Source organism: Anopheles aquasalis, chromosome 3 (genome assembly GCF_943734665.1).
Source record: "Anopheles aquasalis chromosome 3, idAnoAquaMG_Q_19, whole genome shotgun sequence".
Lineage (NCBI taxonomy): Eukaryota > Metazoa > Arthropoda > Insecta > Diptera > Culicidae > Anopheles > Anopheles aquasalis.
In genome coordinates, this window is record NC_064878.1 from 9,625,001 (window position 1) to 9,650,260 (window position 25,260).

The 25,260-nt window shown below is 50.3% G+C and overlaps 1 protein-coding gene across 3 annotated transcripts in view; it reads left to right on the forward strand.

The window, feature by feature from the left end:
- The window catches only part of LOC126574986 (putative polypeptide N-acetylgalactosaminyltransferase 9), a 60,167-nt gene that overhangs the window by 168 nt on the left and 34,739 nt on the right, over positions 1-25,260 (forward strand). For all 3 annotated transcript variants that reach the window (XM_050235439.1, XM_050235441.1, XM_050235440.1), the window contains exon 2: positions 2,774-3,332. The gene's annotated coding sequence lies outside the window, so the exon portion shown is untranslated. The remainder of the gene's footprint in view (positions 1-2,773; positions 3,333-25,260) is intronic.

Here is a 25,260-nt window from a genome sequence, read left to right on the forward strand (position 1 = left end):
ATACCAGCAGAAAGGCCAGCAGAATTTGCTAGAGCCCTCCGATAGACTACAAATCGCCCTCTTCTTGCATCCTGCCATATCCAATTGGAACCGCCTGTCGCCTGTCAAGATTGCAGATATCCTTGGAAGGAATCCTTCTCTGCCGCATCAACTCTCAGTGAAACAGCTGCAGTGCGCGTGTGTTGGTGTGTTGGCTGCACGGCTGCACGCTTCTATTTCCGGACAGTCCCGTGTGTGGGCGCGTTGTTTTCGTTGACAGTTGTTTCTCTCGTGCCGCGTCTGGAGTGTTCTCACCCACAGCAGCAGCGCCAGCAGCACCTCAGAGGTTGCTGTTCGGTTATGGGGACACTCCGAGAATTGTTGTATAATCTCTGTGACTACTGTGTATTTGTTGACAAACCAAATTGCGATGAAGGCTCTCACCATCCGTATACACAGGCTCACAGGCGGATGCTACTGGACCATTTTCGCGGTAGGCTCTGTGTGGTTTACGCTACAGCTTTCAGCGAGCAACCTTGATATCGACCAACAGCCACAGAGGAGAGATAAAAAGGAATCCAGAAAACGAAAATCCCAAAACAAGTTTCTGTTCCACCACAAACTCGCTCGCTCTCTCTCGCGCGCGTGTATTCTCGCTATCTTTCTCGTGTTTGATGCGTGCACGGCACTCACCTGGAATTCCTTTTCTCCCGGCCGTGTGTGGGACCTTCTTCTCCTTCGGAATCGGTGGTGCGGTGTGGCGTGCCGTGGGGCCGTGTGGTTGTGATTGGAGTGCGTGCCGACGTCGTCATCGTCGTCGTCGTCGTGGTCGTCAGGTGTATAGGCTCCTCGCCGCGAGTCAATCAATGATGATTATGATGCTGATGATGCTGATGACGGTGTACGCGTGCGTGCGTATGAGTGAGAACAAGCTTCATCGAAGGAAGCGGCATCGTTACCCTACGATGATGATAATGATGATGATGATGTTCCATCCAGCAGCAACATAAGCTTCTGCCTCAGAAGAGCCGCAAACGAACGCGAGATTCGATCTTGTTTTTGCGGGGATTTTATCGAGGGGATTATCACGCGAATACTCCTCGGAATCCCTTTTTTACATACTGCGCCTAGCCTATTTGGATCGCGCTATCTGCGGTTTCGATTAGGTGATGAGCTGTGAAGCAGCAGCAGCATCAACCCAAGCCGATCAGACCGAAAACGCTTCTTCTGTCCTTCGTTTTCTTCTCCTTTTAATACCCATGAAGAACCGTGTCCGTAATGTTTGATTACCTCACATAATAGCTTCTAGGCATCACGTCGGAGACGCCGGAGGTGCTCATCACACACCCCTTGCCGGATCTAGCAGCCCACAGATCCGATTGCAGCGTAAAGAGCCGTTATCTAGCTTCAATTGAACGGCGTGACTGGTTCGCCGGCACGTCCGTGTCCGCACAATACACACGTCGATACGGTCACGGGTGTCATCGTCGCCGTCGTCGTCGTCGTCGTGGCGGTCCGTTGTTTGGACAAAACAACAACAGCAAAGACTCTCCCCAAAAAGCGGGGCCGCAGGTGAAATGCGAGAGAAGAGTAATCGATAATATTCGATGGTTTGCGGCCAGTTGGTTGTACGCACATACAATGGTGGAGTGATTCTTGTGACCTTCTCCCCCTCGTGGGGGCCCACCAGGAATGGGAATTTCCATGATTCCAGCGCCATAGGGGGGAGTAGGAACCACAAAATACACAAATTGCGGGTATACTCTGCGAGAGAGAGAGAGAGAGAGTGGAAGGCACCAGATGTAATGAGACGCCCCGGCCCAGTTGGCCTTGCTTTCGGATTCCGATTCCGATTCTGAAGTGTGGCCAGCGAATGGCAACGGGGAACGATGGTGACAATCCTTTCGTTTCCCCCAATTTTGCTTTCGTTTTGAACACTCAACCAGCACCACACCATGTGCGATCCGTAAAGTAAACTCCATTTCGTGAAAGGATCGCCCAGAAAGCGGCCACAGCGTAGCACTTTCCTTTGAATTCAGTAAGAGAGCGAGAGAGGGATCCTGGGATAGCTTCCTTGTGAGGCCACGTTTCTGAACGACAGACACAACGTCCCCTCAAGTGTAAGGAAGGTTCCCGAATTGTACAAACAGAATGCGTTGTTTACTTTAGCAACACAAGGAGGGACCGCTCCTGATGCTTCTTCTTCTTTCTGTTGCCTGGTGTGACTTGTATACCGTGTCAGCATATAGTCAGCAACATACTACTAATGGTGTGGTGCTGAGCTGTGCATTAAAATTTGCACGAAAAGAACATTTGTCGTTGATTTCGGAGCGAATTGCCCGTATACGAACACAGATTTGATTGTGTACCACCCACCCTCCCGGGGTGATGGAGTATGTTTCGTTCTTTTCAATGTAAACGAAGTGACGTGGATCGAATGTCATCGGAATGGCGGCTCAAATACGAATACAAAACGAAGAGGAGCTAAAAGCACCAGCAGGGTCTGGTTTTGAGTGACGCCGCCACGTCTTGTGCCTCGTTGCGACCTCGAGCAGCATCCTCACCGAACACGGAAGAGCATGATTATTTATTAACTGCAGCTCCCCCACCGGACCGGACAGGTCCGGGGCTCCGGAATTCGTTGAATTGTCGCTTTAGCAGAGCAAATCAATTATTGACACGACAAGAAGGGAATGCGAAAAAAGGGAATCCATAATCGCGTAGGGCAGGGCAGGAGTACGAGCAGAAGGGAGCACAAGATGGACGTCGCATTAATTCACCTTCTGCCTTACAGCATTACCAAACAGCACCAACAGCAACGTTGCGGACCCTCGTCAGGCTTGACTGTTAGCCGTCTTTACGCGTCAGAGGCGAGGATCGACCGCTTCACAGTCTTCCCCCGTATTCGTTCCGTTTTCCGGAGATTTCAGGACGAGTGTGGTCGTCGTAACTTCAGGTTGTATGTGTTCTCGTAGTTGGTGTGTGCTTGTGTGTTTGCTATGCAAAGTGTAAAGTGAAAACGAATCCGTCGAAAGCAAAGTGAAAAAGTAGTGTCCCCGGATCCCTGCTTGACATAACCTTCGACTCCTGTCCGCCGGTATCGACGAAAGGTCAACACACGTGGCATCCCTGACGCCATTTTTATTGTGACGCGAAAAGCGCGCGCTCGGTGACAAAGTAACGTGTATGAGTGAAGAAGGAAGAGGAGGGGTGTGATTGGGCGGAAATCGTGGCCGACAACTCATCCGGTCATCCGGTGCAACGATTGACAGGTTCCGGTGGTATCGGATCGGAAGGTAGCGAAGGTGTGCCCAGAACGGCAGCACGATTTGCTGGTTTTGCATACGGAGGAGGTAGGTAGACGGATTTCGGAAATCGCACATTAACCCGCGGTGACGCACGACACACGTCAAGGCGAACCAACAGCGTGTTGCACCCGCGAATGTCTTATCGATTGTCAAGCGAATAATTGTCATTTATAGTGACCGAGCCCGTTACGTGGAGAAAATGGGAGTATGTGGTGGTCTGTGCGGAGTCGTTTATCGGCGTCTTTTTAGAAAGTTAAGCGCAATAAAAAACGCATTATTACGGGCAACATGGGTAGGAGACTTGGACGACGACGACGACGTGTGGTGTTCCAAAGTACCGTTGTGAAAGGTGCCCACTGATGCTGTTGCTGCTCGCATGCTTTGGATGCTTTTTCGGGGAGAATTTTCACATTCTGATCTTCTGTTTTGGGCTGTAGGAGTGTGGAGTTCCAGCGGTATATTTCTGTTCCTGGGGCTAACAGCATTCCTTTCCAATCGTTTGTGGCCAATCGACGGCCTGGGTAAGAGACTTTGAATGCCTTTGAATCGGTCAGGAATCGGTGGAAGCATCGAAATGACAGGACGCCATTTTAGGGAACCCGGCAAAGCACACTACGATTACACAAAAGGTTGTGGCTCGAGACTTTAAAACACATGCACACGCCTCCTATTCCTTCAGCAAAACACCCATGGTTCCTTGGTGGTCTGACAGATGAGAAATTCCCACATAAATCATGGCCGTTGATCAAAATCCACGGATTTCACGGTACTCCAGGCAACGCACCACGTTTCTGCCCCGCACGCCCACCCGCCCGGGAAGTGCCCTTTTGACACTCGATCTGACAGCTTTGCGAAAACGACCGAAAAAGGGGGAAAAGGGGGAATTAAAAAGAAAAGCAAAGAAATCGCTCAACATGATTCTTGGATTTTTGTATCCCACCCAGAACCCGGAACGGAACGGGGCTGGGAGCGTTCCTCCTTCGAACGGCCATCGCTCATCGAACGAATCGGGGCACGTTTCCCAGCCCGGGGGGAGATGCGAGGCGTGCGGTGCGCCATGTAGAAGCGAAGCGTTCCAAATCGGCACAGAATCTTGGCGTTTGGCATGTTCGGCCTCGAGCTCCGCGTGCTTGTGGTGCTTTGTTTTGCCACGGTTCTGCCCCTCCTCGAACCCGGGGGCGAGCGCATGTGTCTGTTCTCGAGTTGAAGAATTCTCACCGCGCTCTGCTCGGCGTTAGTTGCGCGATAATTTTTTCCTTGTCGGAACGATGTACCCAGACACCACCGTACTGTACGCTTAAACCCTTGTAACTGGTTTTGCGATGGTCGATAGCGATAGGTCGTGGGGCAAATTCGTCCTCCCCGAGGGTTGGACTAAACTTCTGCGAAAACACGAACCGAACATTGTCACGAACACGCTCGGGCACGCTTCCAAAACAATATTTGGCAAACGGGGCAGCATCGCCGAGGGCAGACAAGCTAACGTGACTTATCGGTTAGATCGGTCCAAAGACCCTGGCTACCGTATCGACTTGAAGCAGTGTTCTGGAATAGAAAGCACCCGGTTTTGAAGAAGAAACTTGGCGAAGGCTCGACAACGATCGTAGGCACGTCTACCGCTCCCGTCCTGGTCTGGGAACGCGGGATTGCCTCCCTTCAGCTTCAGGAAGCGATACCAGGTGGGCATACCTGTCAGTAACCTAGGGCATCGAGTAATTCGTTGCGCAAAATTCTAGCTTCTTTTTTTCGCGTGAAGAACATTCCAGGAATTTCAAAGCCCTCAACCGTGGCACGCAAGATGGACGATTATTTCCCAATATTCTGGCCGAGCATCTGCAAAATTGTGGCTTCTGGCCACCAGAAAAAGTGGAATGATGGCAGCTTCAGGTAGCAGCACTCGCACAGACATTGTTCCGTTAAGGATGCCCTCACTTCCGCGCGAGCACTTGAACTGCGCCAGCCTGGCAGCCTCTTTCCGGTCAAGTGCCAGAGCGATTGGCGAACGCCAAACCACCGATGGCGTCTAGATGGATGGATGGATGGGTTTGGGGCAAGCAAATGCCGCTAGCTTTCACGGGTACAGGTCTGCCAGTTCAATGTTCCTCTGGGAGCATAGCTTTTGCTCGCTGAAAAGTTCACCGGGATGGTTCGACAGTAAACCCATGGAGAACCCCTTCTCGGAAGCAGCAGACGCTACTCGAGCAATGGCTTCTCAATTGCGCCTCCATCTCACCCTCACCCTCTCTCTCGCGGGAGTTTGCTCTACTGCTTCAGGAGCAGCTCATGGCTAGCTTAGATCCGAAAAAAAGGAAAAAAAAGAATCCCATAATATGGTACAGGACACGAGTATTGGGATGGAAAAAAGAGGCTGAATTATTAAACAGCCCACCGCCATTACGTGGCCTCTCTTCAGTCGTCCCCTCATTGCTGGCCTCTTCCTTTGGGGGGCACTTACATCTGGCCGACGTACGGCAAGTGCAGACAGTTACATCGCGACTGACATACTTTATGTCCCTTCAAAACGTGCCTCTCTTTCTTTGCCCTTTTCTTCTTTGCAACTGCAGCCTCGTGTAACCATCTGAGAACCGCGGAAAAAAGGCGTGAATCGGACCCCCAAAAAAGGGATTTCCCGACGCAATGCGAGTGCCAGTTGCATGTTTCCGTACTTAAACAGCTCCCACTTTGCGCTCCGACTTCAAAACAGCCCATCATGCAAAGCGCACTAGTACACACTGTTCGCGAAAATCACGAGCATAAATGTGCCTAAAAGCGGACAGGAACTCGTGGAAGATCCACGGGCGCCACCTTTCTGGAATGTTAAATTAAAGGCAAAATGCCACCTCCCCCCCGGTTGGTGGAGCAAACGGCATAACATAAAATTCGCGACGCATCATGGCAACGGTGGTGAGCAATGTGGAACCGAGTCCATGGTGAACGTGATTTGTTTACCGGAGGACGCGACACTACCGCGGCAAGCATCCACGGGCCGCCATCTTGGTAGCGATGGCGACGGAGTGATGGGAGTGAACCAGGAATCTAGCACCCCGGTAGACAGGTGTTTTGTGCTCCAGGGCGTTAACGAAAGCTCTTTCTCTCGTGCGCTCTCGTGCTGAACCCTTGACCTGGACCAGGCCAGGTACTGCCGCGTTTCCCTTCCAATTCTGCCACGTAGCACCGTGTTTTGTCCTTCTGCTGCTGCTCCTGCTGCTACCGTCTCCATGTCACCTCGATTTCAATCCCATCATATACGCACGGCACGCGCAACATACAACTCACACTCCTGTCCCGTTTTCTACCCCTTCATCCCTTTCCTCTGCGACAGAGAATTGGCGCACTTGGCTCGGTTGGGTGTTCCACGGTGCCACGCAGTGGGTGTAGCGACAAACACATTTTTTCGATTACAAACCCACCTCACGCTACCACACCTCTCGCTTCCTCGGTTAGTGGCTCATTTTGTGCAGAAAAAGTTTTCCTTTCTCCCACCAACCCATTTCGTGAGTTTCTCGCTAAAGGATCTTCAAAGTGGTCGCCCAAGCGACGAATCGTAGGAGGCGCCCGGAGGTGCCGGTAGACGGATTTCACTTAAAATTTATTTTAATTTTTTCCTTCGCTTCCTGTGCTTCCTGCAGCATGACCGGCGGCCTCGTTATCATAACTCGATTTATCGCATACACGGGGACGTGGACGTGGAATAATTGTTGTGCAGGCGGGGGGATATGAGCCCGTTTTTGGGTCGGATTCATGGTTCTGCAAATATTATGCTGGAAAAGATTTCACTCGTACGCATTAGCTCCTCTATTTACACGTTCTTGCTGCGGTGGAGGACAACAAACGGGGAAGGACCCCCCTGTGTCTTGGAAAGCCTTGAAAAGCCTCTAACGGCCGGGACCTATAGAGTGGCATATGAAAAATCACTTCCAAGCTCACCAAAGGGATCTTTGGGCTCGTGAAGTTGGTGGAATCGATTGGTCCACAAAGTGAGACATTCATCGGACGTGTGAGACGAATATTCTGCTGTTTTTTTATCTCCCAAAGGGGGGGGGGGCGGTTTTGGACGTGGCTATAGATGGTGCGATGGATGAGCTCCCTGCTGCTCTGGATTGGATGGATTGGAATTTATCTGGCATATTTTATCGATGCTACCCGGAGTGGGCTACATTCCTGCTACGTTGCGGTGCAGGAATTTCCATATTCCATGAAAGTGTTTCCCCCCTTTTTCCGGCGCTCCTTCGGTGGTCATTGGGCTCGAGCGGGATGGACGACCGGTTGGCCGCAACTTTGCCAATATGTTATGCCCGGTTAATGCTTTTAGGAAGGATGGGCGCCAGGATATCCATAAATTGGGGAGAAACATTTGTTACACAATGGAGACCGGGATCCTATTCCAGAACATCTCGAACGAATTCCCCAAAGAAACATAAGCCCGAAAGGCAAACAGCGTTAATAGAAAGTGGATAAAGAATGGCAAATGATTAACGGAAATGAACGGGCCGTGTATTAAAAGAAGACATGATGTCCCACCGAGCCGTCGTACGACATTCGATTTGATAAGGATTTGATTCCAGAACAACCCTCATCCCCCGGCCACCACACAAAAGTGTGGAGCGCATTGATACGGCCATTTCCGACGGTTTCAACGTTGATCTCCTTTTCTCTTTTTGGGGGTCAGGATATCGTTCCCTTTATCCGCCCACCGGTGGGATTAGGCGGCGGCGGCGGTGGCACCGGTGTCTTCATATCATTCATCTATTCAGCTTCGATTCCAGCGTCTGATTGTGTTGCGAAAGGTCTTTCGATTTATTTAATTCCGAATCCTCCTTCGGGGTTTTTCTTTTGGGGTAAAGGAGTGGGTTGGATTGACGAAGAGAAATCGCATCCAAAAAAAAGGGAAAACACAGCGAAGAATCCTGTGTGTCTTTGGTTGGATACCGGGCGCCAGTTTTGGGAGTTTGGCGGCGAGATGAAAATTTGTTTTTCCCCCGTTTTTCCAGCTCAACTTTCTTCTCAACCGGAGCCGCGCAGTCCCCGGGGGACCCTTTTTCTGTAATCGATGTTACAGCTTCATCGATCGATCGATCGATCGATGTTTCGTTCAGAGCTCACCGATCCGGCATCGGCAATCACCTGGCCCCGATTGGTCGTGCGAGCAAAAAAAAAAAAACGTTTGCATTGTGTGCTGTTGATGGGGAAAGAATGAAACTGGAATGGAATCCATTTTGATAGCATTTGACGCAGCGATCGCATCCGATTTCGGGGCGAGCGAAGGAATTTTCTGAGGGGGCTAGGAATGAGATGTCATCTTGGTGCTAAGCAAACAGCCTATTTAGACAAACGTGGCGCACGAAAAAGGGCACACGTTATCTTATCATCTCGCTATCGTACAGTATGCGCGGATGGTTCCCTTTTTTTTCGATGCGCCGTCCCGTTCAATATTTGTGCCGCCCGAATCAATCGCGTTTGATGATGGTCCACCGATTGAGGAACGGCGCACAGTTTCACGCCCAATTTAACCGATAATGGCCCCATGGCACACTCTATAATTTTGGCGCCCGGTCGGCCGGTCGGTCGCTAATCAGAGGCACGGTGACCTTCTACCATAAAAAAAAACGTTTCCTTTCTGTGTGCAGAGTTTCTTTTTTGCATAATTTTCCAATCTGTCGCTCTGTGTGTTAGATTTTAATGGGGAGGGCAATCGGAGAAGGCTGCGGAGAAAGAAGCGCCACGACACGACTGGCCGTCCTCTTCTCTCTGGTGTGAAAATGTCATAATAATGCGCTTACCTCATCCATGGAACCGTGCGAACCGATAGAAAGCGAAAAGCGAAACCAAATGGTGGCATGAAGATGCCCAAAAGAAGCGCAGAAGGGAATTGTCGATAAATTTTGTCAAGCCAATGGGGGTTGCTGGTGGATGGTTTGATTTAATTTCCCTTCCCTCCGTGATCCGGAATCCCGGATTCCCTTGTGATGTTGGGAACAAGTGGAGCTCCCGGCAAAATATGCCTTCAAATCAGTTGATCTCGTCTCGCCATGACGCCATGTCGCCGTGGGTAATTTCTGCTTCCCATTTTTGCGGCCTTCTTCCATCAAGATCTTGTGCTGGGAATCGGGATATTTGATGATGGGGATGATGGAACGAAGAAGCGCTGAGTGGTTGATCCCGGCTTTCCTTATCACTTCCACGGGGGCGTGCTTCACACGCGCGCTGAGCTTGAGGTCGGAGGTTGGCATCGTAAGCAACCAGAGACCTTTAATGCCGGGGTATCGGATAACGGTTATTACCGATCCGAGTACCGCGATTACACCACGGTCGATCCTTGGCCGGGGCTGCGCATCCTGTCGGAGCAATTCATTCGATGCAAATTTAATGAGCTCACTTGATGACTTCCACCGGATGCTTGATAGCGGTGGCGGTTGGTAGCGGTCGACGTTGGTGTTGGTGGATAGGATGGATTGCCCCGTGGATCCCCATGGGGCTCTGTCAGCTGAGTTGCGTCGAGTTGAGAGTTGAGACGTATGTCAGTGCCACCACCGCAGCGTAGATAAGCGGTTCTTGGGCGGTGGAATGTGTCAATGGGAATGGTATCAATCACGCGATATCCTCCGGACCACTCCGGACCTGTTCCTGCGAATGTTTGCGTGATGGGCAGCAATTGCTCTTCCGTCAGCTGCGTGTGCGTGAGGCGAATTTTGGCCGAATTAGCAGCAGCAGTAGGCCACGTTTGCATCCAAACAACTGAGCCCAGACGGCATGAATGGTGAATGAGTTGCTTGTTCCCGCAACAACGAGGGCCCCGGACTTAGCAGCCGTTCTTCGAGAGCGCTTATCGTTATCGTAACAGACCCCCAGCCCAGCCTTCTTCTTCTTCCCAGTCTCAAATCCAGACAAACAAACCGAGCGGTGTTGGTGTGGATCCCGTTTACTGGCTGCCAACGGAGAACACTCTCAATCACTAGGTTGCCACCTCGCTTGTTTTCTTTTTTATTTATCTAGCCTACTCAGGGTGTGCCCCTACACGTCGCTTGTGCGCGAGACGCGAGCCAACGTGGATCCGTTTTGGTGGCAGAGTTGCCAGCGAGTCGTCCATCAGTCTCGTCGTCCCGCTCTCGAATAGTGCATGAAGTGAAATTAATCACTTCACGCGTGTAGTAGCCAACGGTCGGGTGATGGATATGGATGCCTGCTCGGTGCCCGAGTCTTTCGAAATGGCCACCCAGTGGCTCTGCTGCACGTGGAGACTACTTGCCTATGTAGCGCCCGGTTCGCGCTGATAACGGGGGGCGCACACGGGTGCAGTTGAGCAAACATCGCCTCGACTCATCGGCACCGAGCAGCGAATGATAGCAAAACATTAATTAGTTCATTTATCTTTCAGCTCTCCCTGTGTGGCGGCAGGGGGGGACCCTTTACTGAGGAGGTGTTGTGTGTTATAAGGTCCGGGAAGCCTTGAATTACCTGGCAACTCGGGACTTTGGGTCTGGTGGGACGTGTAGGATTACTACGTCATTGGGTTTTTTTTTGAAAAATTGGATGCCACCTTCATGCGCTCTAGTGTCTCTTCTTGAATGGCGACTGTCTCTTTAAAGCAAACAACAAACTGATGAAGACTACCTGCGCCATTCAAAGACACAACCGATCACAATCTGTTCTGTCCTGATGAATTGCTCTTCTTGTCTACTTTTTCGTCCTTCTTTTTTTTGTTTACCTGTATTCTTTTCCCAGTTCACCTGTACCACCTCCTAATGACGCCATTGGGCAGCGCTTATGACGCGCTTTGCGCTGTTCCAACAAAACACCCTCTTTCAAACCTTCCGGAGTGGCGTAACTAATGGCGAACGCATCGATCATGATGAGGAGATGGGACACTTTTTGGCAAGTTTTGTTCGGGTAACATCGATTGATATGGTGCGCCGTGCTGGCAAGACATCTTACTCTACCTCCCCTTAGGTTGTTGTTTTGGGCCCGCGATTTTCGGACGCGAACGACCATAATAGCGGTACTTCTTCCGTGATGTCATGTGTTGGTTAGGCACTACAACAATCGTGGCAATAACAGCCAATCGGTTCCCCCTTTATCATCGCTGATAAAGACCGATAAGTAGACAAGCGAGGGGTCCTCTCTCTCTCTCTGTGGCTTCATGTAATGTGTAGCGAGCCACTTAGCGTGTTTCAGGCTGGAGGACTTTTCGGAGAACGTATTTCGGTGACATATCGCCAAAGGCATCGTCGCCGTCGATGATGATCGAAATCGGCCATTGCCGAGGAGAAACAAGAGCAAGGCTCGATGGCTCAGGCGATGGCGTTGTATGGAAGTTTTGTGTTCGCTTCTCCGCCGTTCCACGGGGGAATACAATGATTGGTTCTGCGGTTGACAAGACCGGTGACAAACATGCATCGAGGTTGTCCTTCGCTGCGCCTGATAAAAGGTGTCGAATTGATGGCGGAAGTGGTGGGCTACCACTCAACGTGCGCCCGTGAAGAACAACTACCCCGAACATGTCAAACATTGTTGTCACCTTAATTGGCAGAATAAAAGGCGACAGGAATGCGGCCCTTCCGTGGCCTACTGCTGCTGTCATTGGGTGGATGGATAGATTGCCATGGGCAACGAGAAACGCTGAGAAAGTGCGTCATCTTGTGGTTTTCTGGGAACTTGATTTACGAAGAAAATGCCGTGTGGAGTAACTGATAAGTTTCTTTCGATCTCGATCACTTGAGATCTGATTGATCTTTACCAGCAATGTGTCTTCGTCACCACACCACAAAGGCCCCCTATCAGAAATGAATTGTTGTGGTCGATCGCTCTGCTGGCTCGTCACCTCGTTGCGTATCGAATGGAAATTTGCGTTTTTCCACTTGAGCGAGCACGATTTCCACCACACCGCACGCCACGATCGTAGCAGTGTCGATCGATGTCGATCACGATCATAAACATTGCCACAAAACCGGAAACATTGCTCCGGCCACACTCACTTTCTAACGCGTTCCCTCCCTGGGGTGAAGGTTTTTGATTTACGCTCGATGATCGCCACCGCTGGGTGATTGGGTGCTGCATTTCCCTGCATTTCACTTGCGTTCGTGCTTACTTTACTCAGCTGGTGGCCACGTGTGCGTGCTTGTGCGTGCTCGTGTGTTTGTTGATTTTCCCCGCATCGAGCGCACTCGATAATGAAGCTGACCGAAGAGATAACGCCGCAGGGCCAGTTATGGTTGATGTTGGCGACGACGACGACCAACGGTGAGATTGGTTTTTATGCCCGGAACGGGTGAACGGGATTTTCACGTGAGAAAAGCGTGATTTTTTTCGGACTCTTCGGGAACACCCGTGGGGTGCTTGAACTTTCGAGGCTTTTCCCTCCGAAATTAATGGCAACCGAAACAAATTCGATGACTAGTGATCCCGTGGTTAGGCACTTGGCAGCCGAGGAACGAGGGATTTGCATTAAAAGTCCTTTCATCCAATCAATGCCAATTTTGCTCCGTTATCTCTGCTCGCAGCAAAAGCACCAAACAACCACAACACCAGCGGATAGCGAAACTTTCGTCACAACTTTCCTCAGCACATCCCAAAAACCTAATGGAACCGAAGCGCACCGAAGGGACACCTTCGAGCGCCACAGTGCCGTTATCCGTCGGTCCGTCCGTGTTTTGGCTCCCAATTTATGGGCCTCATATGCCCCATTCCGATTCGGTCGCTCATCGAGAACACACCGCCTGTTGGCATTGTGTAATAATGTTTTTTGGGTGGCCACGACATCGAAGTGCTTCGTAGGGGAGCGATGCGATCGGTTCTGGTATTCCCCGGAGTGGCCCTGTTCGAGGACGTCTAGAACCAAATTATCTGCGCGAAGGCATAGATTGACCCTTCGCCGGTGCCGGATGTCCGTGTTAGTTCCTCTACTCGGACACACCAGATGATCGGTGTTCATGGTGATGATGATGATGATGATGATGGTGTTGCGGAGGAAAGTTTTGCAGCAACAAAAAGTTAATTAGCACAATAATAGGGGCGAAGAAGAGGAAATGGGAATAATTTTAATTAGCCAGCTTCCAGCTTCTATCTCGGTCGACTAGGGGTCTCAGAGACGGACAGCCGGTGTCAAGGCGTTGACGGTGAATGAAGAGGACCCATTCCGCCCAAGACCAGGTTCCAGGTTATTTTTTCGGCTATTTGCGTGCCTGCTGTACAACTGTCACCGACGGCATTTGGTGCACTGGTTTCTCTTTTTTTTCGTTCTGATGGAGACCAAAGTTGTGCGAACAATTATGTTGTTTCCGTTCCATTCGGAAGGACGTGCCTTCGAGGGTAGTCGTACAGGAAGTCGTGATAAAGTGCAGATTGGGGCAGAAGGAACATAAAATGTTTCAAAGATAAGAACGATAAGAGCAGCAGCGAAAAAGATGAACACAGAATTCCTTTAGAAGCTCAATGGTCTTTTTCTGCTGTGTTCGACCGCTTTTCTTTGAATTTTTTACATTCCTTGTCACACAATCGCTCACCGGGCGCTGCTTTGAAGTACCTCAAAATGAACCTTCGGTAAGCAAACTAGATTTGCACGAAAACCTATTATTGATTGGTGACTTTAGAATACCGAGGGCTCCATAGCGACGCAATACGCAATGCCGATGACAAATGGCACTCGAAAAGATCAATGAAATCAGCTCAATTGATTCATCACTCCCTTTGTGTGCACTGCCAACCTCAAAAGCATCTTCCAATAGCAGCGGCTCATCTTCACCGCAACGCCGCACAGTCGCCCTTCACTGCATAGTTTGAATTGCATCAACCTGCCGTCAACCTGCCGTCTTCTCGCGACCATCAGATACCGATTGATGGCCGCTTCGAGTTCGTGCAACCTGCAGTCGGATGGCTACCGTCCTCCCATCCATCACCGGAACCGGGACCCCCGCGAACACAAGCAACGATCGATCCAGAACAATCGAATCCGATCGTCGGCCGTTGCGAAAGGTCGCTCCGAATTGGCCACGTTTCGGTTGGCAGATGGTTCGATTGCGTTTGTTCACCATCTTGCATTGGGTAGCAGAATCCCGCAACTTGATGGTGCAATGCCATTCGCTCGGTATCTTCATCTTATGCCCAGCAGCTAGCCAGCTACACTCTCCAAGAGGTTGCCATTATTGGCTAATCTTAAGGAAGAAGAAAGATATCTCCTTCGTTGCCTGTGGCAGCGCCACTGTCGGTAACAAACAACTTCACTTGGATCAACAATTGAATAACGGGCCAATGGTCCGGGGTGGGAAGAGCCGGGTGAGACCATCACTACAGCTGTTGCTGTGAGCCCAACGAGGAGCACCATTCGCGGCACCAAGCAGCAGCATAACATGAAACGATGATGCTGCACTGGTAAACAGCAAAACGGAAAGCTACACATAATCACCACCCGGGGCCCGACGGGTTGGGCCTCGTGGTCGGGGATGCATCGACTTGCAACGCAAATTTGCAAGTTTTTCAACAAAAAAACCCAACCCGAACCGAACCGAACAACGCTGCGATGTCTGCGCGATATCTCATTTGCCTCACGCCTTCTGATGTGTCGCGATCCGAAAGGGGGTGGTGGTGGGAAGAAGGGCGTTAGTTGGGCGTCTGCCTTTCGTTGGTTAAGTTCCCTTTCGCCCGTGGTTGGATCGATTCAGTCCGACGGCTTGCATTGGGGCCCTTTCTCTTCCCTTCGAGGTTGATTTCTCAAGACACACAACACGTGGTGTGTTATCACGCGCAATGGCTTGGGTATTCGGCACATGTGTGTGCGAGCAGCCATTCAATTTGCATCGATTTGCTGTTGCTGGCATGATGGGAAGATCTGAAGCATACCCTGGTGCTGGCGGTTGTATTTAAATGAGGTTCGTTTAACCTTTTTGGGAATCATCGATGCCTACAGAGCCTGACATAACCGGAGGGCCCGACGCTTGTAACAAGACAGGAGCGAGATTTCAGCCTAGCACTAGCGCATATGCTTATTGCTCTGCCTCTGATGGTTAGGATGTTTGACTTCGAAACACGAAACGTTCCTCGCTCCGGGTCGGTTGGTTGTTCCTTGGCACAATAACCGTTCGCTCGCAAGTTGCCCCAGTTAGAACACGCGCGCAAACTGTGTAAACAAAGTGCCGTAATGGTATTCGATCGAGCGTGTATTGGAGCCATTGGATGGGATGAGATAGGTCGGTAGATCCGGGATCCGGGCCCAAGTGTTGACAAGTTCTCGCGCGCGAATCTTCTTGACGTCATGACGCTCCTCTTCGCTGAAGCTCGATCTTGAATGTCACCGATTGGAAGTGGAAGCGGCCACGAACGTTGCGCCACACGACAAACCAAATACAAATGCCAACCGTGGCTGACTCGTCAGGAGGGTAAATTGCGTAAACTTTAGTAGGAAAACTTGAATATTTTTTGTTCGCTGCAATTATTACTCATAGTTTGATGTTAATTGAAATGAAGTGCATAAGACACTGCTGGTGCTACAAAAGACTCACTGGTCGCGCACAGTAGAGAAAATGGTTTCCCCGTTTATCGCTAATTGCTTCCAGATGTTGAACTGCTCCCGGGGGAGCAAGAGAAGCAGAACAGAAATGATAACAAGTACGTCTCGTTGGAAGTTCAATGGCGAACGATCATCCTCTTTCCTTTTGCACGCTCTCAATCTCGGTGCGATTGCGATCTTGAGTTTAGAGGCAGGCAGGAGGCTGGTCCTACGGTGAAACTTTGAAGCGACGGTCGGATTCAGATTTTGCCAGTCACTCACCTAGCTATCGAGAGGAGCTCGAGGGAAGCAGAAGTTGAGAAGAACGAAGCTGCGAGCTAATGTTGGTTTTCTCTAGTTTTCACACCGTTCCTCCAGATTCTTTTCTTTCGTTGAGTTGGATTTGAAGAAGAGCTTCCAGCCTCCAGATCGCTTGTTGCCTCCTTTTCCCGTTTCCCGATTCGACCACTTTGGGGGTTTGGTGGCCACTTGGGGAGAAGCAAGCACCGCAAATGGCCTGTGAAGAAGCACCGTAATTACAAGCGCGGAGCGAACACGGAAGCAGACCTTTGCACCATCTTCTCCTCTCCCGGAGCATCGAGGATCCTCACGACCAACGCACGATGGATCGACAAAAAAAAACAAAAAAAAGCCAACTCGATCAGACTAGTTGGAAGGCAATAATTTTCTCTTTTTCTTAAAACGTCCAAATCAGACACTGGCCCCCAGAGACGGGGGCCAGAACGGCAAACGGGACCTCAGGAGCACGAAAGTTCATCGGAGCGGAGGTCTTGGGTTCAGTTCGGTGCAACAGATTGCCGGGAATTTGCACAACTCGCCCAAGACGCCCGGGCGACCAGAGATGGTCGAGAAAAGGTATCAATTATACCTTCGTGCTCTCTAAAAACCAACCCTCCCGGGAGTCGGGGAACGAGGTAATGAATTTTCCTCTTCCTGCGCTGCGTGGAACCGTAGAAAAAAAACTTGGGAGTCAGCGGGAACACTAATATCAGCGCAGAAGCACAGGAAGTGGGAAAATATTTAAATTACCGCGAAATGTAAAATGTTCCTCGTCAGGCGCACACAGCCGAATGGCGGTCTGGCTCCTTCACCAGACCGGAGAATGGGCGAAGCGAATATTAATGGTGACATCAACCTGATTGCGCCACCGCCACCGGAAGCGAGAGAGATCCTTGGCCACGACCGATACGACACACACCCGCTACATCCTTGATGTGAGAAGCAGCTGGTTCGGTGCTGCTCGAAGGGAAAATGAAATTATTTCATTTCGTGGTACATTTCCTTCTCGCGCGACTTCTTTGGCGTGCGAGAACAAGATGAGGGCCCCCGGAACGACCTCGTTATAGTCCCCGCAACACAACCTCACGGCGCTGCTGTTGCTGCTGCTGCTGCTCGAAACCGTCATCGAGAGTCAATCTTTATCTTCCGCTGTCGTACATTTCACTTTCATTTAATTAATTTCATTTCATTCCCCCCCCCCCCCCGTTTGGATTTTCATTCCGGGCCTGGGAAGCTTCCGTGGCCGTGCCGCTCTCGAGGAAAGTGAGCGCCAAGTATGCGCCAGAAGAAGAGGGGTAGGGGGAGCCGGTTGCGCCATCATTTTGATAATTCAATTGTTGCGAAAAGCGATTCTGGTGTGGACGCAGGGAAAATCGAATTTGTACATCCGGGGATAATGAAAGTCTTTTTGTTTGTTGGTGTGGTTGCACCAGCACCACCACCAACACTAGCACCAGCAGCAGTCAGCGAAGCGCGTCACGAAGGGTAATTTGGGAGGGTTTTTTTGATTGGATTACGCGCAGCAGGGCAGGGCATTGATCGAGAAACGTCTCGGTAGTTTCGCTGTCTTGTTGCTTGTCTTGGAGGACAAGGCGAAAAAAAAAATGGGAAAACCTTCCGAAACAGATCCAAGAGCTCCGGGGGCGAGTCGCATAAATTGAGAGATCTTGACAGTCCGGAAGCTCAACTTGGGAGGTTATAGCCCCGGAATGTAGGAAAGAGCATTGGGGTCAAGTGGCCTGCTGGCTGGCTTCGGGTTCGTTTCGGTTCCGGTTCCGGTTGTGTGTCCGCGTGTGTCGGGACCTTCTTTGCACTTAACGATCATCGTCGTTCGTGGCAAGAACAAGCGTTGCTTTACATCGCGCTGGTCTGGCCTCATTCCGTATGCATTTTCGTTTTGCGTCAAGTTCCGTTTTGTGCTCCAGCAGCAGCAGCAGCCATTGTGAGTCCAGCCAGCTGATGAGGAGCTGAAGGTGTGGTGTGGCGAGGTGTGCGCTTGTCTTTCAAGCACCCAAGGACATCATCAGCTTGGCGCCCCACCAACCAACCAACCAAACCACCAACTGCTACCCGGGGCTCTCGACTCTTGAAATGATTAGAGAGAGAGAGAGAGAGAGAGAGAAAAGAAGAGAGAGAGCAAGCATAAGGTTCGGCCGTGCTTCAGGACTGGAATGATGTCTTTCATTTCCCCTTCATTTTGGTGACGAAGACGAGTAGGTGGAGTGGCTGCGGGGTGGTGAAAAGTGCTGCAATTTTCTCGAGTGGAGATGCCTCTTACCTTCAAGAGGGACCACGCAGACACACATGCGAACACGTACACATTAAATACCATCGCACCGGAGGCCCAGCAGCATAATGATGCCCAACATTCGGTGCCATCACCACCACCACCACCACCACATGGAGCCACAGGACCCCAGGACCGGATCGGACCGAAGTGCGTCTTGAGGCCAGGGAGCAACAGCTTCCTTTTTTGAGGGATGTTTTCCGGAGACCGTTTCGGGTGGTTTTATGGTGAGGTGAAGGACGCGATTCCACCTTCTTCCGTCCTTCGTTCTCTGGCGAATGGTAATGGATGCAATGCGGCACAGCAGTAGATGCAGCAGCGACCTTTTTTTTTTGGTACCTTTTTGTTTTCTTTTTCGCTTTGTTTTTTTTTTGAAAAAACAGATTTCCCACCACTGAAAGCTGGTCGATGTGTGCGTGGAAATGGGATGGAAAATGTATCTTTTTCATGCTTTGGAGGCAAAAAGCAGGACGAGAAGAGAGCGAGCGCAGTGAAGTGTCCTCCCTGTGGTTGCTTTAGAGTTTTCCCGTTTCGTTCATTTCCACGTAACGGTGGGAGCCTTCGCTCCTTCTGATTTTCTTCTACATCAAAAGCGCGTTCGTATGCCAGGAAGGCGGGGGCCACTTCCGGATGTCTTCACCACGAGCAGAGGGCCATTTGGTCGTTACCTCCTGCTGGTGCCGCTGTTGCTGATGCTGTCCTTAGCTCAGCTGGCGCATTATGAAACACTCTGGAAGGCGACCGCTCCCCCTGGTCCCCCCCGGGCGATCGATGGAAAGTAATTTTTCTTTCAGCGTTCATCCTGTTGTCACCGTGACGATCCAGGCGACTATGATGCGAGATCCGGTCCAGGCGCACTCGGAAGCGCACTCGGATTTCAATCTAAGTGAGCTGTGCGGGGCTCGGACATTTTGTCATTGTCCTGCACGTGCTGCTGCGTGCTGTTAGAACCCAGAGTATTATGATGCTCCCTTCCTCCGCTCCCCCGGGGGGAGAGGGGGGGCTTTCAGATGATCTTTTGCGTGCGTTAATGTTGGCCATTTGCCCGGGTTGCTACTTAGCATGGCAGTGGAGCAGCTCAGGACGATGGAATTGAAAATGAAGTCGCCATTCGGTGTCCTGCCTCGAGATGGGATGTGGCCGGGTGACGCAAAGCTGAGGCAAGTCCTAATGGGAAAATGGAGTGTTTAATCCGGATGTCCCGGAGTACCGTTTGCTGGCTTCCATTTGGCGAGTGAAGTAAACATGCTTTTCGCTTTAAAACCTTACATTCATAATGCATTTCCCTTCGTGCTCGCTGGCCACTCTCTCTCTGCTACCAGGAAGAAGCAGAAGCGATCAAGCATCAGGACAACCAAGTTTAGGGAATTATTTAAAACATGTTATGCTCTTCACCTCGCAGTGCTCTCTGCTCTGGCTGCTGTTGCTGCTTGCTGGTGGAGAAGCAATGAATCACAATCACGCAATCTCAACTGTGAGGGCAGTCTGTATGTGTAGCTATCCAGCATCCACGCGTCGCTTAACACGAAACCCCGAAAAAGGGACCTTCATGTGTCATCTTCAGAGGGGCGAGCACCGTTGGTCGCGCCAGTTGAACCGCGCAGCGCAGCGCAGTTGGAATTGGAAATGAGTGGAAATCGCTGTGCTGAATGAACGGGAATCGGGTAACCGCACGATGATGTGTCATACGTGAAATGCGCTGCTCGCCGGCTGACCCAATCTGAACGCCACCAGCAACAACAACAACCAGCGGTTTTCCGGGCCGTGGCCTAACCGAGGAAGGAAAAGGAGGAAGAAGAATGAAAAGCTTTTCCCTTTTAACATTTGCCCCATCGAAAACGGAACGGAACCACCGCGGCGCACATTCTTTGGTGGGGGAGTGGGTGGTCGAGGCAACATAGAATCGTTCAGCATAAATCATATGGACCAGCAGCAGCAGCAGCAGCAGCAGCAGCACATGTGGCGGGGTTGCGGTGGAAAAGTGTAACAAAAAGTTGAAAACGGAAACGGGAAAATCGGAACCGAAAAATTCAACAGCAGAAGAGTGAAACGGGAGGGCAGGGAGCGAGAGCTTTGCGGTCAATTAATGCCGCTAGATACGGGACACGAGCTTGGCACACACAGAAGCAGTAGCGGACCAGTAGACGATGGACCTGATGTGTGACCCGCTAATCGACGCCGCCGGCAATTAGAACGTGAAGGAAACGTCACATCCGTTCGTATTTTCTCTCTACTGCCTCTTTTCCCTCTTTTCCTCTCTTTGTTTGGTTGCAATTGAAGTAAAAATCGAGTATTTCCCGGGGAAACTGCTTGTTCCTGTTGGAAAGTTATGTTATCGAATGAACATCCGACTAGAAGAGGTTCAAAGCTGCCACAGAGAGAGATAAAGAGAGATCGAAATTAATAGAAAGCGATAGAGACACGGGTCACATTCCGGATCACACTCCGTGGCACGGGCACCACAAACGGTTAATCACCGTTCTGGCAGTTACTCGATTTTTTTCGGTGGGTTGGTCCAGTTTTTATTGTCCACTTCCTCGGTGTTGACCTCTGCCACCCTCTCATTCGTCCGACACGCTTTTCGCTCGGCTCGATTTTAGCCCCAGTACCACCCCCTTTAAAAATGCACAGAGCGCCAACCCAAAAGCTGAAGCTGCGATCCGCAAAACTCGATCGTATGTGGTTGCTCGCGGCTCTCCCTCTCTCACTGTGGCAATTTTCCATTCCATTATCAACGGATCGTGGCGAGGTGTGGGCTTTTCCCGGGTTCTTTTTTCACTCATGTTCTCTTCCCCCCTTTTCCCCTTGGATTTTTTCTCTAAACACTTCCATTCTTTCAATTCCCGCTCCCGGTTGTTTTGTCCAGCCGGTGCTGCTTGTTTGCACATCGTGCTGTACAGTACAGCAAGGCAGCGGTGCTATGGCACTGGAAAATTACTGTAAATGTTGGTTGTCGGCTAGTCTGTTGGTCCGTTTTTCGCCACACAATAGTGCCACCCCGTTTTTTCTTCTCTATCTTGGCCTTTTCGTGCCAATATCTGAGCTGTTCCTGGGTTTGCGATTAAGTAGATCAAATTATCATCGCGATGCTGCGCTGCTGCGGCCAATTCGGGCACATCCGGGGGCCCAGGGATTGTTGTGTGCGAAAAAGATGCGCCGAAAAACGAGGTAAACTAGCGGCTAGCCTTTTTGGTTTCCCTTTTTCAGCGGGGAGTATTTTTTTTTTTGTAAAATGTTTGTTAGCCTCGACTAACATCCTAACATTGGGCCGTTCCGTGCGTAATCAGCCCAGACCGTCGGTTAGAAGGAAATTGGATCGAATCCAGGCACGGCTGGCAAAGAACAGCTCGTCGGGTTCGTCTCATATCCGGACGTACAATGCAAAAGCCCCCCTCCCGCTTGTGGCTCGGTGTTCTGGGAAGCGTTGGATTAGATTATCTGGAAGGATTGCTAGACGATGCGATGTTGCTCCAGCCGACATGTTGCGTTTTCCGATAGCCACAGTTTTGATTAGCTCCCATCCCCTACTCCTGCATTCCAGTAATGTGGCGTGGGGTCCAGAGAACGGTCGGGAAAACAATCGAGCCTTCCCCGTCAGCAACAGCGGAGTGGCAATCAGCACATGTAGCGCAACGCGCCTGATGCTCACAAGGCACACGGCGCGGGGATGGTAGATTGTAGTTTAATTCGATAACAGCTGTGAAATGAAGGCAAAGTTTGTGGGCACTGGGGAGTGATTTAGTTTAGCGAGGGCTATTTTTGGACTCGTCGGCCGGCTCGGGGTGGGTGGGTTCGTTGCCATCGAGCTAGCTCGGGAGCTGATCTCGGCGGGGCGAGGTGAGAGGACGTAATAGATTTTAAATAATCCCGCACAACACGAGTGGCGTTTGGCCAGGGTTTGGGTCCAATTAGTGGAGCATGTCCGTGCTGTGGCTATTGTTGTTGCTGAACAAGAATTGATGAGCACGGAAGTTGATCCTTTGCAAGACGAGCATTATCCATTTGATTTTCTATACTTCGACCGTGTTGCTGTCGTTACTTTGGAGTTTATTCTGGTGCATCAGTTTGCTGTACACTATTCAAAATCATCAATGATTTTGTGATAAAATGTATAGCATTATCAGGATGCATTCTATCTTTATCAGGTCTCCATTCTCTGTAATCAATAGTTTTCAGTAAGTTTTATCTGACTTTGTTCAAAATGATAACGAAATAAAATAAAGAAGTGTTTTAAAATAAAGTGTGATTTTGAAGCGGATTAAGTAGCTTCAACAGCTTAAAACAGAGCGCTATCTAGCCCTTTGTAATTTTGAAACAATTATTATTTTTCGTATATTTTTTTCGAAAATAAACATCAAATCCATGACCTTATTTAAAACGGCACAAAACAATGACGATATTGCTTCATATTGCATACATATTGCTTCTAAAAGTGCATAATGAATTTTATCCAGACATATAAGATTCATCAAAATGATAAATTACTGCAAGTGTGTTTAAAACGCTACCCACTTCAGATTGCATTTCTAAAATAGACACGAGGATATGACATTTTCATAGATAAATTCTAAAGGCAATTGATCTTGTACCTACGTTGAATGGATCCCAAATGCTGCATTCCACAGCTGCGCTCAGCCGTTTACGTATTCCCACTTCACAAGCTTTCCAGCCCAACTAACTTCATTCGTTTATACCTTCGAGCACGTTGTAACGTGCTACCGTTTCGACGTCGTTCTTCACTCGGTTCGCATTGAGTAAGGCAGTGACAAATTGTCGAACCACCATTCGCTTTATTCGCCAGTCGCCTATGGAATATTGAAATTTCTTTGTTTTTTCCCCATACCTAAGACATACACAGCTTCACAGCTCCACAGCAGGAGTCATGTTCATGCTGACAAAAGTCACGTTTCAGCGTATCTTCACCATCGGCCGCCTCTTCTCCTGGGTCTCCGGTGGTTTTGTTATTCGAAAACCCGTTCGCAGATGATTCGAAGAATGATTTAAAGGTGCGCCCACTGAGGCGTATGTAACACGATCGTTCGTTGGGACAACCAACCGACCTGGCGTGTGCATGGTTTTGCTTCATGTTTTGGTTCATTGAAGCCAGCGATTAATCATCGGCATCGTCGTCATCGTACAACTATGCAAAACTTGCGCGTGCTGTATGGTGTCTCTGGTCGAGGTTCTCTCGAGATTCCAGATGATGGATTCGGCCTTACGGCGAGCGGGGAAATCCGTGAATGTGGGCAAAATTAGCGACACTGTGTCGGTGACTCGCTGGCCACGGGGACCTACGTGATCGAACAGTTGTTGCCGGTCTGTACGGCCAGCTGGTCAGTCTAGACGTGCCGCTCGGAGAGTTTTTTCCCTCTCCAGATTTCCCGTCATTCGCTCTGCAGAGCTGGTTCTCGATTCGGCTCGGTTGGCCTTCCTTAGCATGCCTCAACAGCACAAGAAGCCCATGGCTTCGGGTTGAGAAAAGGTGACGTTCGATTTTATTTACTTGAACTTGAACGAGCGTGCAGAGGCCACTCGAGGAGGCTTGCTTGCCATGGTCGCCCACAAAGAGGCCATCTAGGGGTAGCGAAGTAGAAGGAAAGACAGTGCAAGAGATCGCCAACCAACGAATATGTGCGAATTGACTTCTTCACGAGTGCAATACGGAACACGAGATCAGGCATTCAAATCTCTCACCGGACAGAGATGGTTACTCGGAAACAACAGTGATTCCGGTCATCGGTGTGCGCCGGATACAAGAATTTCATTTAGAGAAATGAAAACACACTGTCCGAACTGATCGGAACGTCGTGGAGGAACTGGTTTGTCATAAACCCGTCTGGCAACGACAAAAGTGAAGAACCAGCCAGAAGAGAGAAGTGGAATCGATCGAAGTATGCTACGCCTGACTGCGTGCAGCGAGTCATCGCCATGCAACGAACGTCTCGGTAGTAGTATGTGTGGCTGGCATGCCGGCACTGATTGGGTTCCGCAGAGGCTAATGATAGAAAGTAACAACACACCAGAATGTGGTCCCACAAGTGTGTTTCTCTGTTTACATTATGTTTCCAGAGGGCACTAAAGGTACTTAAGCATCATTCCAGCCACCAATCTAAGTAAACATACCAATCAAACATACGCTCTACCTGTACCAGTCGGCAGTAGTTGATGCCTAGCATTACCGGAACGATAAGATAGCTGCATCTTATCCGACGGGACCTTTTTTTATTGAGGAAACCTTTTACCTTGTTGCAGGGGACACTGACAACACTGTAAGTCCCTCGTCTCGCCTTCACTCGTCCAGTAACTGGCAGCTTCTGGTCTCTCCGTCCTAATTAACATTATTGTCATCGGAACAGCCGCCGAAGTCCATTCTCTTCGGAATGGCCGTAGAAAAGCGGTAAAGAAAAGATTGTCGCACAAAGACCGCAGCGGAGTTTGCGCTGGAGGATGCGGGTTTGAAGTTGAAGGTTACGGGCGCTAATGAGGACACGGCGCCTGAGGTACGTCAACGATGGCGACGGCGGCCCAGAATGCCGATGCGATGAAGATGGCGAAGCGACGAAGCCAAACGAGAGTGGACACCGCGTGTGAACTGATGAGGCGAGCTATTAGCGTAAATGGTTTGCGTGGAGCCCTCGCGATGATTTCTAAAGCTTTGTGAGAAGGAAGGGAGGGAGAGAGATACCGGCAGGCTAGTGCAAGCGTAGAGGAACCGGTTTTCCCCTCCCCCCACCATGTGTGTGCTTAGAAGATGAGTAAAGGTGTTGGTGTTGACCCTATCAAGGTATCAAATCCGTGTAGCATGAGGGTCTAACCGAACAGGGCAGTTGCATCTAAGGCCGAGTCCCTCTCCAGGTCTACGACGCTTCGCTTCTTCTCTTCTGTTCCGCTCGAAGCGTGATTGATGA